This window comes from Somniosus microcephalus, chromosome 22, assembly GCF_052327205.1.
Source record: "Somniosus microcephalus isolate GS21.2 chromosome 22, FLI_Smic_1.0, whole genome shotgun sequence".
Lineage (NCBI taxonomy): Eukaryota > Metazoa > Chordata > Chondrichthyes > Squaliformes > Somniosidae > Somniosus > Somniosus microcephalus.
This window is the reverse complement of record NC_141008.1, coordinates 30,752,882-30,766,938: the sequence shown is the minus strand read 5'-3', so window position 1 is coordinate 30,766,938 and position 14,057 is coordinate 30,752,882.

Genomic DNA, 14,057 nt, shown 5'->3' with positions numbered 1-14,057 from the left:
TGGCGCTAGAGGGCCTTGCGCCGGACTTATAGCCGTTTTGCAAATTGACTTGGGCCTTACCATTGGCGTTAGCCGGTAGCGCTGCGCCGGCACCGATGACGTCATCGGTGTGCGCAGCGTCCCGGTTGCCGTGGTAACCCGGCCCCAAGCCCAAATTCAGTTGCGCCCGCCTCGCCCGTGGCAGGCGCAACTAACGAATGTGAAAAGTGTTCTTACACGCCTTTGCGCCGGCGCATAAAGGTGGAGCGGCGGCCGGCCGCGTTCCCGGCGGCCGCCTGCCCGCACCTCCCTTCCCGGACTCCTGCATCACCCCCCCCGCGGCCCTGATGAGTGTGTGCTGCGAGCCCGGCACTTCCCCGAGGTGCCGGGCTCAGATGTCGGGGGAATCCGCCGGACAGTTGTCGGCTGCAGGCAGCTCCTCCTTAACAGAAGGAGGAGGCCTGCAGTTCCCCAGCCTGCCGCACCGCATCGGGTGCCGCAGCGGGGGATTAGCGCCGGGAAACCCAATTCAACGCCCGTTTTCAGGCGCTAAAACCCTCCTTTAGCGCCCGCCGCCCTCTGGGGCCGGCGCAACCGAATTTTCATCGGGCGCTGCCGCATTAACGCTGGCGCAAAATTTCTGGCGCTACAGCCCTGGCGAGCCCACAACCCAATTTCTAGGCCTAGGTATCGTTCCGTTTGGGGCACTAACTTTAGAAATTTTGACAATATAGCGTTAGGCACTAAGGAATCTGGGCCTAGAAATTCAGTTGGGCCCCGTTTGGGGCGCCAAGCTCGCCTGGGCGCCGGAATTACCGCTGCGAGCGGAGTCACTTGCGCCATCCCGATATTCAGTTTCTGCACCCCAAACGGAAGCGGGCCGCTACTCGAGGCTCCCCGCGCCCCGCTTGGGGCGCTCACACTGAATATCGCCGCGCTAAGGGCCACAGCGCCACACGCTGTGGCACGGCACGCTGCAGTACTGCAGGCCTTCCTCCCACTGTTAAGGGGGAGGTGCCTGCAACAGCACGATCCCCGCTCGCAAGTGCCGGCAAATGAGCCCGGCACCAAGGAGAAGTGCTGGGCTCTCGGGAAACAGCCGGCAATGCCGTGGGGGGGGGGGTTTAGGAGGCCGGGGACGGAGGTGCTGACAGGCGGCCGCCGAAAAAGCGGCCGCCACGCACCTCCACCTTAACTTGCGCCACTACCGCCACAGGTAGGCCCTGTGAACCGGTCGCAATTTGCGACCGGCGTTAAAGAGGCGGGCGCGACCAAATATGGTGATCGGGGCAAGAGCGGGGCGCTGCGCACACCGATGACGTCATCGGTGGTGGCGCAGCGCTACAGGCTAACGCCGCCATTAGCGCCCCGCTAAATATCGCGGGAGGTGTGGCCAGTGGCGCTAAAGCCACTAAGTGCCCTCTTTGGGCGCTAACTGGTGGCGCAGCCCACTGAATTTCTAGGCCTTGAACTTCTACTAAATTGGGTGTTAGCGCCCCAGGAAGGAAGTGGGGCATTAAATCAAGCGCTAATGACCTCAGTGGGTTGCTACAGGGGCACTACCAGCAGAGCGCTAATGAATTTCAGGCGCAATGCATTCAGCAATGATCTTTCACACTGGTTCCTTCCAGCTCTTAAAGAGGAGTTTGCATCATTGTGCAGATGCTCATTTTCAGCATTGCTGGCTTTGAGGCGACCTGCGAGCATATGAATCCCCTGATGGCTATGGCTGTGCCAACTCCCAGGGAGAGAGCTCGTCGGTTCACAGACAGGGCATTGGAGGCATTGGTGGCTGGTGTGGAGCGAAGGAGGACAATGCTGTTCCCAGCCACTGGAAGGAGACCATTGTCTCAGGTGTTCAGGGCAATGTGGAAGGAAGTGGTCCAGGAGATCTCGGCCAGTAATGTGGTGGAACGCAGCCTGACACAGTGCTGCAAGAAATTCAAGGACCTCAGTCGGGTGGTCAATGTGAGTACATGCTTCAATAGCTCCTACATACCAGCATCTGAACCTCAGTCTGTGCACACTGCACAAACAACCACACCACCACCAATCACCCACCAAACATCTTCACCTACTCAAACTCATATCCACATCTCATGCCTTGCCTACAATCAGAGCTATTCAACGATAGCAGGCATAGCTCCCAAACACATAGCTGGATTCTGACTGAAACACATTTGTTTCTCTTGCGGGCCAAGATGGCCCACAATAGGAGGGAGCAGCAGAGAACAGGCGGGGGTGATGCGCAGCTCCAGCAGCTCTCAGACCTTGAGGTGCGAGTGCTGCGGCTCATTGGGCAGCAGGTGGGGGGCTCCGTGGCTGTCGGCAACGTTGACCTCCTTGGGGGAAAAAACGGTATCTTCAGCCCCTCTCCTTCTCTCGTCCCACTTCCCCCTCACACCACAAACCTTTCTCACTTTTCACCTCCTGAGAATGTCTGCATTCCTTGCTCAATTCCTGCCCCCCTGCCCTCACCTTAATGCGAGTGTTATGCCTTTATGCTTTCAGATAATCAGCAACCAGATGACCAGCCTATCCTTGAGTCCCCCACTGAGAGTGAGGAAGGAGAAGAGGAGGAGGATTAAAGCACCGCGTCACTGCATCTCTCACCCGCAGGTACCACCTCAGATACTGGCACTGCGCGATCTTTAGAAGCAAGTTTAGTAGAGGGGTCTGCACGGGGTGATGCACCGGGGATGAGAGGGCTGCAGCAAAGCCAGGGGGATAGGGTAGCTGGGGAGCCAGCTCCCTGGAGGGCGAGTTCACGTGCGACTTCTGCTGCATAGGACTCAGATGAGGACCTCGATGGGGAGGCGTTCACAAGAAGGGTGATGGACATGCACACCAAGATGATAGGTGCAATGGCAAGGGTGCCCAAGAGCCTCTCGGCACTGATAAGGAACATGGAGGAGTCCGCCTCCAACATTGCACAGAGCTCTGCGTACACCATGGAGTCCATCATTTCCACTGTGCAGAGAATAGTGGACTGCCAGAGAGACCGTGCGGATCCAGACCTCATGACGCGTGTCAAGGGCGATGTGGCAGCTTCCATTGCAGCACAGGTGGAAGTGACACAACGACTTAGAGCTGTAATGCAGTTAATGGTTGCTGCCATCGAGTCTCAGACTGCTCTCATGCAGTCTCAACTTGATACCACAAAAGCACTGACTGCTGCCATCGTCGCTGGTCTCACCACAGTCCACCGGGGATTCACGGAGTCGCAGCAGGCCAGCAATCTCTGCTCCAGCAGATTGGTAGGGATGCTGAGGTGCTGCCCCGGGGGAGTGGCAGTGGGTCAGTGGAGCAGGAACCTGCTGTGCTCTCTCAGGATGATAGCATTCGTGATCCCACCACTGCCACTCCGCCATTGCACTTGTCGCTGCCTGTCATCCAGCCAGCCCAGACTGCCGCCGCCCAGCCTGAGGTGGTGTAGTGTACAGCCAGGCCTTCCAGGCCCAGAGCCAGTCGAGGGCATCCTGCAAGGCCATCTGTAGTCTCTGGCACCGACACTCAGCAGCCTTCAACCAGCCCTGCTGCAGCCAATGGGGAGACACTACGTAGGAGCACTAGATTAGGAAAGGGGACTGTAACAAGGGGAGGCAAGGGTTCGTACAAGGGTGATTAGTCAATATTGTTTTTGTATATATGTGGTTAATGATTTTTGATAAATTTATTACTGGAATGTTGCAGATTTGGTGCTGTGTCTCATTCCAGTTTTGGGGTGTGGTACGGAATCACAAAGTGATGGCATGATGGAGACGTGCTCAGCAACTGGAAAGAGGACTCGAAGTCACTGGAAACGAAGTCTGATGTAGGACCGACCTTGCAGAACGCCGATTGAGTGGCTGCCTCCTCCATCGCTGCTGTTCCTCCTCCTGTTCTGCCTGCTCCTCTTCTGCCTCCTTGTCCTCCTCTTCGTGCTCCTCCTCCTCCTGCGGTGGTGGAGTCATGCCTGGTAGCAATGGCTGCACTCTCATAATGGCGAAGTTGTGCAGCATGCAGCAGACGACGACAAAAAGTGACATCCGCTCAGCTGAGTACTGGAGGGCTCCGCCCGGGCGGTCAAGGCAGCGGAACCATTGCTTGCGCACTCCAATGGTCTGCTCAATGATGTTCCTGGTGGCAGCATGACTCTCATTATATGACTACTGGGCAGGAGTGTTGGGATTGCGGAGGGGAGTCATGAGCCAGGTGGAGAGCAGATAGCCCTTGTCTCCCAGCAGCCAGCCGCAAGCTTGATGTAGTGGCTGGAATAGATATGGCACACCAGTCTGGCGCAGGATGAAGGCATCGTGGCTGCTGCCAGGATAGCGGGCATTCACATTGAGGATTCGCTGTGTGTGGTCGCATACCAACTGCGCATTGAGTGAGTGGTAGCCTTTGCGGTTACAGAATACCTCAGGATTGTTATGAGGAGCCCGCAAAGAGACGTGGGTGCGCTCAATGGTGCCCTGCGCCATGGGGAAGCCAGCTATCCTGGCAAAGCCACATGCACACTCACGCTGCTTCTTTCTGGTAATGGGGAAGGAAATGTAGAGAGCATCTGTGACCTCGTGGATGCAGCAATGGACGGCAAACTGGGAGATGTCATCTGTCGCACACTGGAATGATCTGCTGACGTAGAAATTGAGGGCGGCGGTGACCTTGACTGCCACTGAAAGAGCCGTGGTGGTCCTGACCTGAGGCTCAAGGTCTGGCTGCAGGAGGTGGCAGAGCTCTGTGACCACATCCCTGCTGAAGCGGAACCTTCTAACCTCAGTGAAATTCATGTAGGAGAACTGCTGCCGGAATATCCTGGGTGGGTAAGGCCTCCTGTTGAGAGTCCTGTTGGCCCTCCTACCTCTGGCCACATTTTACACTCTGTCTCTGTGCCTCAGTTGCTTCCGACGTTGACGCTGAAGGGCGAGGTCCAGTGCCAGTACAGCCCCCATGAAAGGATCTAAATATTGTACTTTCAAATCTCCCCTCAATGAAACTGAAGAATCTTTATGTTCCAGAATACTCGTTAAAATGCAGAACGCTGAAATCGGTCAAAAGACCTCTTTGCCGATGTGAAACGAACAACACAGCATTGTTAGCCAATAAAAACTAAACCGGATGGACGCCTTTAAATAGCACTCCTCCAGGGGACATCTGAATGAAAGCTGCCTCCTCTACCTGTCATTGTTAATGGCAGGTGCACAAGCAGGGGGCGAGAGGGAATTTTTCATCCGAGGCGCTGCCGCGACGCTGCGCACCAATGACGTCACACTCTCCGGGCGCAGGTGATCGGGGCACAATGTCTTACTGCCGCCGCAAAACTCCTACTGAAATTAGCGGAAGGCGTTGATATAGAAGCGCCCGGTCGCAAACCCATTTGCCCCTAGAGGTGCTAACTGGAGGTGCAAAAGAGCCCAATTTCTAGCCCTACTAGTGTGTTGGGCGACTGGGAGTCAATATAGGAACATTTGGAATAGGACTAGGCCAATCAGCCCCTAGAGCCTGGGTGCTCCACCATTCAGTTAGATCATGGCTGATCTGTACGTCAACTCAATTTACCCACTTTTTTCCATGGCCTAGAAATTCGGTATAGCCACGTTTGGGGCGCTAGTCCTGGTGATGCGCAAAGTTTAGCGCCAGGCACAATTTAGCACCACCTAGCGCGATATTGGGTTGCAGCTCCCCTAAAGGTGATTGGGACGCTAAATCAGGCGCTGCACGCTACTCTTAAGGCGCTAACCCAGCGGCGCAACCCAATTTCGCGGCGGCGGGGCGCAGCAAGGTTGCTGTCAATAATCACTTTCCCTGAGACACAGTGGCGCCAGCCAGCTCTTAAAGGGACAGGTCAATTGGCATCACCAGACACACTCACTGCCTTTTAGGCCTTCAAAGCGGTGGGAGCCTACCTGTGGCGCACCAGCCTAGCAAGACATGGAAAGGGTGAGGCAGAGGGTGGAACGCCTCACTGATGGGGCATTGGATGCTTTGGTTGGCGCAGTGGAATCAAGGCCAAGGAAGATGGTCGGAATGTGATTTATGTTTTGGACAGTCTCCCGGGTGTGAGAGGCAGTTATGTGTCAGTGTATTAGTTTTGCTTTCTGTTGCCATAGTTTTCTCATGTTTGAAGGAACCACATTTTGTGTAATGAAACACTTTCTTCATTTACAGTGGCCATGCCTGCTATTTACATGCATCTTGCCCTTCACAGGCTTGGGGGTATCAGACCGGTTCCATTCCTGTTCTTGGAATGGCAGCAAGCATTCCGTGAGAGGGGCCTAGAAGCTACTTCTGATCAGCCTCTGACGCGCAGCCTGAGAAGAGCCGCTTGCGTAGAAGTTCAGGCCAGCAGCCATCTTCTCAGCCGCCGACAGAGATGTCCTGCACCTTATCTGAGGCTGCAGATCTGGCTGAAGCAGCTGGCACAGCTCAGTCACCACCTCCTTTCTAAACCGCAGCCTTCTGACACACTGCTCCTCCGGCATGTTCATGTAGGAAAACTGCTGCCGGATAACCCTGCCAGCGTAAGGTCTGCTGTGGTGACGTCTGTTGGCCCTCCTCCGTCTGGCCATGCCTGCCCCCCTCTCCCTGCGTCTCAGTGCCCTTTCCAGATGATTCAGCAGCAGGACGTTCCCCTCCAATGCAGCCCCCATAATAAGTGCTCACAGGAAGGTTCCCCGTTGTCAAGGCTCACCAACAGCAAGGTGATGGTCAGAAGGCTGAAGATCGTCTGCCTGCGCTGGTTCAGTGGTCAAATGGCTCTCAGTGTGCAGCTCAGCAACTCTTTGTAGCTCTCGAGGATGTTGTGATCCAAAAATGGCTGCCGCTTTTAAACCACACCAGTCCCCTTTAAATAACGCTCCTCCAGCCCGAGAGCGACTTGGTATGGCTCAGGTAAGCTGTCACTATTAGCGCCAGGCGCTACAGAGGGGTGTGCCACTGAATTTCCGGTCCGGGCACCCAAAAGGCGTTGCACACTCAAATGACGTCATAATCAGCCTGCGCCCATGAGCGGACGCTAAGATTTAGCGCCAGCGCTAAATGCATGCTCAATATGGGGCGAGGCTTTGCGCCCGCCCGGAAATTGGCTAGCGCCCCACTTCTCGGCCTCTTTAGGCGTTAATCAGTGGCGCTATCAACCGAATTTCTCCCCCCATATCTCTTGATACCTTTACCTAATAAAAATCTATCTCTCAGTCTTGACAGCTCCAATTGTTTTAGTATCCACCGCCTTTTTGGGGAGAGAATTCCAGATTTATACTACACTTCATGATTTCTGATTTCACTACTGAATTGTCTAGCTCTAATTTTAAGATTATGACTCCTTGGCCTAGAAATTCAGTTAGGGGCGCCCGGCTCGCCTGGGCGCCGGAATTACCGCTGCGCGCGGAGCCACTTGCGCCAGCGGGAAATTCAGTTTCAGCGCCCCAAGTTGAAGCCGGCCGCTAAAGCGGGGCGCCGAAACTGAATATCGGCGTGTAAAGTGCCGCAGCGCCACCCGCTGTGGCACGGCAGCCTGCGGTACTGCAGGCCTTCCTCTCATTCTTAAGGGGGAGGTGCCTGCAACAGCGCGATCCCCGCTCGCGAGTGCCGGCAAATGAGCCCGGCACCAAGGAGAAGTGCCGGGCTCTCTGGAAACATCCGGCAATGCCGCGGGGGGGCGGGTGTAGGAGGCCGGGGAAGGAGGTGCGGGCAGGCGGCCGCCGAAAAAGCGGCCGGCCGCACCTCCACCTTAAATCGCCCCAGTACTGGCACAGGTAGGCCCCGTGTACCAGTCGCTGTTTGCGGCCGGCGCGGGCGAGGCGGCAGCAACCAAATATGGCCAGCGGGGCGATAGCAGAGCGCTGCGCACACCGATGACGTCATCGGTGGCGGCGCAGCGCTAATGGCTAACGCCGCCATTAGCGCCCCGCTAAATATCGCGGTAGGTTTGCACAGTGGCGCAAAAGCCCTCTTTGGGCGCAAACTGGTGGCGCAGGCCACTGAATTTCGAGGCCCTTGTTCTTGATTTCCCCACTAGAGCAAATAGTGTCGACCTATCAAATAATTTGAAACACCTCAATCAGATCACCCCTCAATCTTCTATACTCAAGGGAATACAAGCCAAATTTATGCAACCTGGCCTCATAATTTAACCCTCTAAGGTCTGTATTATTCTGGTGAATCTGTGCTGCACCCCCTCCAAGTTCAATTTATCCTTCCTGAGGTGTGGTGCCCAACTAACAACACACAAGGAGGCCATTTGGCATTGGCACCCCACTCCATCATAGTCACCCTCTAAAGATGTAATCCATCCATTCCTTACACTCATTCCATCACTCTCACTCAAACTTCTCTCCTTTCCCTCCTTGTAGGAGAAAAGAGCCCACAATAATAGGGAGAGGGAGAGAACCGGAGGTGGCCCTCCATCATTGGCCACCTTAACTGCAGCAGAGGAGGTCGCCCTGGAAGTAGCAGGAGTCGCAGAGCACCTGGAGGAGGGAGACAGAGAGAGGGGGCCATCTCAGCAACCTGGTGACAGAATTACATCTCATACAGCCACATGGCATACAGCAGTCACTCATATGGGGACTGATGTCAGCAGCCAGTGAATGTTCATCATGTGAATAATGGTATCGTTACCCATTCTTGTATCATCTCTTTACTGTCCCACAGGTCCATCAAGAGCGCCCCCCCCCCCCACTCACTGTCCAGGAGGAAGAGGAACACGACTCCTCAGAACATCCTCTAGCCTCTGAGGGCACACTGTCAGCAGACATAAGTGCAGCCGGCACCAGCGCAGATACGCACACCTCGGTGGGTCCTACGTGAGATAGAGTAGTGTTGTGACTTGCTGTGTCACAAGTCACAAGTGAGCAAGACAGGGTGGAGACAGGGACAACAGTGGAGACTCCTCACCAGAGGACACAGGACACTCCCAGCTCTGCTCAGCTGCATACAGAGGCTGAGCCTCGGGGGCCATCCAGGAAGAGGGTGACCCTGGAGGTGCAGCAAGAAGTGCAGGAGGCTCTGACAGGTATTGCAACTGCGATGTCTGCAAATGTGCAGGAAATGGAGGAGTCCATCTCCAACATGAGCACCACCTTGTCGCAGGTGATGGCGACTATATTCTCTACCATGGAAAGGTTGGCCACCTGAATGGAGCAGCTAATGGGCCACTCACATGAGCGCATGGTCTCTATGGAGAATAGATGGATACCTATGGAGAATAGATGGCTATCTATGGAGAACAGATGGCAGACGCTCATACACCTCCTCTCTAGGAGGGATGTCAACGTAGGCTTGGGTCCTCATGGCCCCACTGCTGTGCAGTAAGTTGCTCTCCAGCTCCTTGCTACCAGTGAAGTGCGGGTGGCCTATGAGAGGGGACATGGAAGTGAGGGCTCCTTTAAAGCGATCACAGTTCTCCCCCATTGCAACCCCCTCAGTCAGAGCCCCAAATGCCTCCTGAGATCGCGATGTCCGAGTCTGCCCCTGCACAGTCGAAGGAGGAGCAGACTTTGGCGGCACCATCACAGGCTCCAAGACCCAGAGAACATCCACCAAAAGTGTTTATGCAGTCGCAGCAGGGAAGTGAGGAGGCTGCCTCTAACTCTGCTGAAGCCACAGGGGTAGCACCTCGTAGAAGCACGTGTAAGAGAAAGATGAAACACAAGTAGATGCACAAGGGTAAGCACTTGGGTATTTTAATAACTGTTGGTGTAAAGTTTCCCCCGTTACTGTGATGTCACAGATAAAAATTATCGGCTGGAAATTCATTATAGCCCAGGACTGGGTGGTATAATTAGAAAAGTTGGAAAATTAACGTCAGGCGCTAATGCTTTAGACTGCATGGAAAATTCGTGCTCACTGCTTAAATGAAATTATTGGAATCCTAATTCAAGTCTTTAAGCCCAAGCTCATTGGCATTACACTCAAAGGGTGTACCATATCAGGTGCAGTCTAATCGCAAGTCACGATTGCCACAGGCTTTTTCCAGTTCGTAAAGGGAACGGTCATTGATGTTGCAGAACCTCAGCAAGCAGAAGCAGGTCAAGGAGAAGGAACCGGAGGACTGAAGAAGCTGTACTCATGGTAGATCCACGCCCCAGGGAGAGAGCCTGCAGATTCTGCGATCAAGCATTGGAGGCGTTGGTGTTCGCTGTGGAGAGACGGAGGGCAGTGCTCTACCCGACAAGTGGCAGGAGGCCCTCGCCGCAAGTCTTCTGCACCATGTGGGGGGAGGTAGCGCAACACGTCTCGGGCAGCACTGTGGTCCCCAGGACCCACACACAGTGCAGGAAGAAATTTAACAACCTCACTCGGGTGGGCAGGGTGAGTGAATGCTTCTACAAATGCTACGCACCACCATCTGAACCACAGTCTTCACACACTGCCCAAACACCACACCCCCAGCACTCACCCACCAACAATCTGTATCTACCAACACTCACACCCACATCTCACACCTTGCACACAATGATAGCTATTCAACTATGGCAGGCACATCCCCCAAACACATTGCTCCACACTCATTCACACAGTTTCCTTTCTCTTGCAGGCCAAGGTGGCTCACAACAGGAAGGAGCAGGAGTGCACAGGCGGGGGACAAGCCGACACCCAACCACTGTCTGCACTGCAAAATAGAGTGATGCAAATTATTGGGCACCATTATTGCCAGGTGGTGGGTGCCATGGGCACCTGTGATGTTCACTCCATTGGGGATAACAATGGTATGTTCATCCCTACTCGTCCTCCTCACATCCCACTTCCCCCTCACCCCACAAGCATTTCGCACTTTTCAACTAATCAAACTGTATGCATGCATTTCTCCCTTCCTGCCCCCCTCCCCTCACCTTAACCTGACACTTGTAACTGTCAGCGTTCAGATAATGAGCAAGCACCTGAGCAGCCTGTCCCTGAGGGCACCGTAGAGAGCGGGGAAGGAGAAGAGGGGGAGGAATAAAAGATGTAATAGTAGAGCGCTTGGAAAACAGTGACAGGATCGGACAAAGTCAATATGGATTTACAAAAGGTAAATCATGCTTGACTAATCTACTGGAATTTTTTGAGGATGTAACTGGTGGAATAGATAAGGGAGAACCAATGGATGTGGTGTATTTGGACTTTCAGAAGGCGTTCTATAAGGTCCCGCATAAGAGATTAGCGTGTAAAGTTAAGGCACATGGGATTGGGGGCAAGGTACTGACTTGGATAGAGAACTGGTTGACAGACAGGAAGCAAAGAGTTGGAGTAAACGGGTCTTTTTCCGAGTGGCAGGCAGTGACTAGTGGGGTACTGCCGGGATCGGTGCTAGGACCCCAGCTATTCACAATATATATTAATGATCTAGACGAGGGAACTAGATGTAATATCTCCACGTTTGCAGATGACACAAAGCTGGGTAGGCGTGTGTGCTGTGAGGAGGATGCGGAGAAACTCCAGTATGATTTGGACAGGTTGGGTGATTGGACAGATGCATGGCAGATGCAGTATAATGTGGATAAATGCGAGGTTATCCACTTTGGTGGCAAAAACAGGAAGACAGATTATTATCTGAACGGCAATAGATTGGGAAAAGGGGAAGTGCATCGAGACCTGGGTGTCCTTGTGCATCAGTCGCTGAAGGTAAGCATGAAGGTGCAGCAGGCGGTTAAGAAGGCAAATGGTATGTTGGCCTCCATAGCGAGAGGATTCGAGTACAGGTGCAAGGATGTCTTGCTGCAGTTGTACAGGGCCTTGGTGAGACCACACCTTGAGTATTGTGTGCAGTTTTGGTCGCCTTACCTGAGGAAGGATATTCTTGTCATGGATGGAGTGCAGTAAAGATTCACCAGACTGATACCTGGGATGGCAGGAATGACGTATGAAGAAAGATTGGGTTGATTAGGCTTATATTCGCTGGAGTTTAGAAGAATGAGAGAGGATCTCATTTAAACTTATAAAATTCTAACAGGACGAGACAGACTAGATGCAGGAAGGATGTCCCCGATGGCGGGGGAGTCCAGAACCAGGGGTCACAGTCTAAGGATAAGGGGTAAGCCATTTAGGACTGAGATGAGGAGGAATTTCTTCACCCAGAGAGTGGTGAACCTGTGGAATACTCTACCACAGAAGACAGTTGAGGCCAATTCATTAAATATATTCAAGAAGGAGTTAAATATATTTCTTAAGGCTAAAGGGATCAAGGGATATGGGGAGAAAGCAGGGACAGGGTACTGAATTTGGATGATCAGCCATGATCTCATTGAATGGCGGAGCAGGCTCGAGGGGCCGAATGGCGTACTCCTGCTCCTATCTTCTATGTTTCTATGTTTCCAGGAAGAACACACTGCGTCACTGCATGTCTCACCCACAGACACCAGCTCAGACACTGGCACTACGCATTCTTTAGAGGCTAGCATATTAGTGGGTTCTGCATAGGGTGAGGCACCGGGGACGAGTGGGCTGCAGCAAGGCCAGGGGGAAAGGGTGGCTCGGGGGCCAGCTCCCTGGAGGGTGAGTTCACGCACGAGTTCTGCTGCACAGGACTCAGATGAGGAATTCGATGGGGAGGCGTTTAGAAGAAGGGTGATGGACATGCACATTGAGATGATAGGTGCAATGGTAAGGGTGCCCAAGAGCTTCTCAGCAATGATAAGGAGCATGGAGGAGTCCGCCTCCAACATTGCACAAGGCTCTGCACACTCCATGGAGCCCATCATTTCCAGTCTGCAAAGGATGGTTGACTCCCAGAGAGACCATGGCGACCCAGACCTGATGCCGTGTGTGATGGGTGATATGACAGCTTCCATTGTAGCACAGGTGGAAGTGACGCAACGTCTTAGTGCTGTAATGCAGTCTATGCTTGGTGGTATCCAATCTCAGACTGCTCTTTTGCAGACTCAGCTTGATGTCACGGAAGCTATGACTGCCGCCATCATGGCTGGGTCTACCACCGTCGACCGGGGCTTTCATGGTGTCACAGCAGGCCAGCAATCTGTGCTCCAACAGATTGCTAGGGATGCTGAGGTGCTGCCCCGGGGGAGTGTCTCTCAGGATGACAGCATTCCTGCTCCCACCACTGCCATTCCGCCATTGTCCTTGTCGCTGCCTGTCATCCAGCTAGCCCAGACTGCTGCCGCCCATGCTGAGGTGGTGCAGTCTACAGCCGGGCCTTCCTGCTGCAGCCACTGGGAAACACTTCCTAGGAACACTAGAGTAGGCAAAAACACAATAACGAGAGGCACTAAGGGATTGCACAAGGGTGAATAGTTACATTTTTTTTGTAATTATGTGTTCACTGATTATTGATCAATTTATTAATTCAGTTTGGATTCTTTTGTAGTGTCTTTCATTTCAGTTTTGTGCTGTGATATGGCCTGCGACAGCAATGGAATGATGGGGATGTGGTGAGCAACAGGGATCTGGGGTTTAATTCATTCGAACCACAGTCTGATGAGGCGGTTATGGACCGCCCTTCCGGAAGGTAGATTGAGTGGCTGCCTCCTCCCTGTTCCTCCTCTTTCTCGTCCTCCTTGTCTTCCTCTTCCTCCTTGACCTCCTCCTCCTCTCCCTCTTCCTCCTCCTGAGATGGTCCTGCAATCCCTGGTGGCAAGGACTGGGCTCTCATGATGGTCAAGTTGTGGAGCATGTAGCAGACTACCACGAAATGGGACACCTGCTCAGCCAAGTACTGGAGGACTCCTTCTGAGCAGGCAAGGCAGCGGAACCATTGCTTCAGCAGGCCGATGGTCTGCTCGATGATGTTCCTCGTGGCAGCATGGTTCTCATTATATGACTGCTTGGCAGGAGCATCAGAGTTGCAGAGAGGAGTCATGAGCCAGGTGGAAAGCAGATAGCCCTTGTCTCTGACCAGCCAGCCACAAGCTTGACGGGTGGCTGGAAGAGTGCTGGCACACTGGTCTGGCACAAGATGAAGGCATCGTGCCTGCTTCCAGGATAGTGGGCATTGACATTGAGGATTAGCTGTCTGTGGTCGCACACCAACTGCACATTAAGTGAATGGTAGCCTTTGCGGTTACAGAGGATCTCAGTATTGTTATGTGGTGCCCGCAAAGCCACGTGGGTGTAGTCAATGGTGCCCTACACCATGGGGAGCCCTGCTATCCTGGCAAAGC